Source organism: Octodon degus, unplaced genomic scaffold, assembly GCF_000260255.1.
Source record: "Octodon degus isolate 3935 unplaced genomic scaffold, OctDeg1.0 scaffold00091, whole genome shotgun sequence".
NCBI classification, from domain to species: domain Eukaryota; kingdom Metazoa; phylum Chordata; class Mammalia; order Rodentia; family Octodontidae; genus Octodon; species Octodon degus.
Genome location: NW_004524667.1, coordinates 11,659,817 through 11,664,321, shown reverse-complemented (window position 1 = coordinate 11,664,321; position 4,505 = coordinate 11,659,817).

The window sequence follows — 4,505 nt, the reverse complement described above, 5'->3', positions numbered from 1 at the left end:
CAGTTGCAGAACTCAGGAGCACTTATCTTCTTGACCAGAGTGTTTCCCAGAACATTTGAGACTTAAGTGCCAATTCCATAGTTCCCATTTCTTTGAGAAACACTTGCACTTTACTCAGAAGTGAAGCTTTCACATGTAGTAGACCTTCATAGCATTCTCATTTTGTTGGCAAACTGCTGGAAGATATTCCAACTTTTTTTTTATTTTCCTCTACCCCAATTAGCTCCCAAAAAAACATTTCTAATACTGTGGTAGACAGATTTTATGCTTCTTTCAAAATGACCAGATAAAATATCACATTACAGCAGTACTTTTAAAAATTATGTACTACCATTTGGAGATTTGTAGATATTTTCAGAAAGAATGAAATTCCATCAGTCAGTAAAGGAGTGTATACTAGGTCTGTTTTAAATAAATTTTAAAGTGCAATGGAAAAAGAAAGAGACCAAAAAAAGTATTTTGAGAGTCAAGGAAATCAGAGAACATGTTTCTAAAATTGGGAATGTTTCACAGATAAAGAAACAATAACAGCTGGTGATTTTGTAAATCTAGAGTTAAACATGGAGCTTTTACCTCTCATTATTTATAAATTCTATGTTAGCATAAAAACATGGAGGAGAAGTTCAGTGAGTTAAAGTTATAACCAAGACACCATTAAATTTTTAGGCTAGAATTTGCTTATCATTAATTACTTGTTTTAAATGGGAAATTGGCTCGTGTATAGGAAGTAACATTACTACCACCATGTAAAACTTCTGTGTTGTAAAAAGAAAGACGTTACAAACTTCATTCTGTACAGATAAAACTTAATTCTGTACTGGCCTACTGTTATTCTTTTTTATTATTTCATAAGCAAAATATGAAAGCATCCTTAGTCATTTGATTCTTGACCAAATATTTTTAACAACACAGAACTTGAAAGAATTACCTGGAATTTTTGGTCAAGTAAGTCAAGAAAGTTATCTTAGAAGTCAGCACAAAGAAACAGATTATACTTTATCGTGCACTTCATGAAATAAAGACAATACATTCTTTCCAAGGAACTTCATTAGATTTTAGGCCACCTCAGGCTCTAGTTGAGTAAGAACAACTGAGTGCAGGAGAATATGAGACAATGGTTGCCAGCAAAGAGTGTGTGATATATGGAGCCAGGCAAGTGCATATCTTTCCAGTACTTGGAAGACTTTCGTCAAATGACCTACACTGCTAGATCTCTGTAAACATGACCATTCAGAAGTAAGTTATGGAGACTGGATATTTCTAAGATGCCTTTCAGTTTCAAAATCTTCTTTGATAATAGGTCCTAAAAGTCAGAGACCAAAATCTTTGAAGGACATGCTCTGTGTTGTTCATAGCCATCACCAACAGAGAATGACCTCTGGAGTCAACTAAAAGGACCACAGGGGGGGAAAAAAAAGGAAATAGACAAACATTTACCAAGTGCCTTCTACACTTTTATTTTTTCTTATTTTTTTACTTTTATGTATTTTAGGGAAGGGTCTACAGGGTGTTCAGGGTCTCACTACTAGATTGGACTCATAGTGATTCTCCTATTTACAGCCTCCCAAGTGCTGGGATTACAGGGGTGTGCCACTACACCCAGGCTCAATCATTGTCTCAGCACATCCCAGGGGCAGGGCCAGCACAGCAGGCCCGGGGATCAAATCCCAGGCTCCTGTGCCTTCTTGCAGGTGTTCTAATCCACTGAACTATTTGGCTGGCCCTCCTGGCTACTCTTTTATTATGAATATCAATTCATATTTCCTCCTCATCACCACCTGTATTTATAGTGTCATAAGATCACACATTATTGGGCAAACAGTGATCAACTCAGAATAGAATAAATGACCTGAACTTAGACAATAAGAGAAAAAGTATGATTTGAATAAAGGAACAGATAACTCCATGGTCATCTTTGCTATGCTGGCAGTTGACAAATACATTCAGCACAATGCTTTTGTGTCATAAGGTAATTTATCTGAGAAGTGAACACACAGTGGAAAGAAGAAATTGCAATGAGTTGAGAAAATAGATGTGGTTTTCAGCTGTGTTCTAAACTTTTGCTCTCTGTTGGCTCTCTTTGAAACCACAGGAAATCGATCATTTGGCCTCCCCTGCAGGTCTCTCGCGGGTCAGCAAGGGCTCCTGTACAGCTGCCTGTTTCTGGCACACATGGAGGCAGCTCTGCGGTGGCCTCGGAGCTGCTGATGTAGCCCTGGGTGTCACTCTGTCAGCACGGATTTCCTTTATCTCTCTTGTAACTTGAGGTGCTCTAGGATCAGGTTCTGTTTTATAAGTTTTCTTGATTGCAGTTTGGAAGAAAGTACTTTGAGGTAATGACCTACAGAACGTTGTTTTGAAATCCTCCCTGCAAATTAGAATGAACCAAGTCTGATACTAGATAAAAGAAAGCCCCAAATCTGACCTTGAATATCTCGGAAATTGCTGTCCTTTTGTGGACATTTTAGCCTCTTCACAATATATCTTATATATTTTTGATGGGATTACAAATATTCCATATACTCCTAGACTTTACTGGTAGGATAGGCAAATCCGCACCTGGAAAAAGTATCTATCCCTTTGATGATAAACCTTGGATTTTTTCATGATGGAAAAGACCCAACATATTCAATTTATGATAAATGTCTCTTTGGTCTCCTGAAGGAACAAAGTCATATCTAGGGCTTACATCAGTCAATGTTACTAGCATTCTGTGGCAGCTGGATCTGACTTAGTAAGTGGGATTCCTTGTTTCTTGATTTAAATGTGGCCTTTGTCTCTACCATAATAACTCCATTCATGTGTCCACAACTCCAGTTCCATGGAGCCAGTGCCTAAGGAGATGATGTCAATTGACTGAATTACCTCTTCTACTTGGTTCTTCAGTGTCTCCTCCATGAGGGATGCACTCACAGGGAGGTGAATGACTTCCCATTCCAGTACTCCACAACTCTTTTTCTCCAATTTTCCATATATTTTCCTTCTCAGATGCCTGAACAGATGGTTAGGTCAATGGCCACTGCTCCAAAACATATATTCTCACTTATCCTTCCACAGAAGGGAAAGAAACAGTTGTACTGTTCATAGCTCTTCCCATTAAGACTGTTCCACTTAGACTTAACCCCAAATGGGGCCAGTGATGCAGCCATTGTCCACTTGCAGTCAACATCCATGTATAAAATCAATCAACCCATCTGAGAACCAAGCTTAGGCCTTTTCCCTCCTTTTCCAGTGAGTCTCATGAGACCCCCTTTCACACCGTATGTTCAAAGATGCAGGCAGGCATAACAGCACTGGTCTAGTCACAGAGATGACATAGGGACTGGACTAACTGCTGGGGCTTCTGATTCTGCTCCACTGTGGCCAAGATTATTCAATTTCATCTTATTTTTCTAGGCTCAGCTAACTTTATGACCTTGATGCATCCAACAGAGTACAGTTTGTGGACTGTTCTGGGTACACAGTCACTTGGTATTATATAATCAAGTGTACCTTGCATGCCAGAGCTCACTGACATATCATGATCCATTTCTCAAATAGTACTCATTTTTTTGAAGCAGATGGCATGGTCTTGCACATAACAGAGTCCCAGGGAGCTAGATTGGTATTCTTACTCTAGAGTACGCCACAAACTCCACATCACTTCCCAACACTGATACCTCAAGCACTGTAGGATATGTCAGATTATGTACCCACATGTCAGGCCTTGGCACTGTGAGTTGACCCTGTGGCAGCCAACCCTTCCTGAAAGGTCTCCACTCAGCTAGCACCCTTCTCTTTGACCTATTCACCTAGGCTGCAGCAATGTATCAAGATATGTTATTTCTAGATCCCCAAAAGACTATGCTTCTCTCTTTGTGGTATGAATGCAAGACATGGTCATATGTCTTTTATTTTAGATGATACATCCTAGATTACCATTAAGTCCTAGACCTCCAGAAATAGCAAAGTAGTTACTCCCTGAATCTTAATGGAGTTCATGTCTCTTCATCCTGGAATTCATAGGTCTTAGTAAGGCCTATGAATCCTATCCAATTAGCAAGTCACTAATATATTGTAGATGCAAAGGATCAATATCATGGTCCACATGTTATTCAAGCAACTTGCATTTCTTGCATTATGTAATGACAGAGTTCAGGAGAACTAACATAGTCCTTGAGCATAAATATAATTGGCAGTTGTTGAGTGCAAACCCTTTCTGATATTTATTTCTCATGTGCTTATGCTTTAAATTTTGAGACAGGGGACCAGGGATATAGCTCTATATCATAAGCATCTACATGGCAAGTACAAGGTTATAAGTTTGATTCCTGGTACTGAATAAATAAATAAATAAATAAATTTTTAGGCATAGTTTCCCCATATTTCCCTGGCTGGCTTCCAATTTTCCATCCCTCTGCCCTAGCAGCACCAGTAGCTGACATGAGGAAGGGAATCAGAGAAAAGCGGTGAGAGGGTAACAGGAAAGAAGGATATGATCAAAGTATGTTATGTGCATGTATGAA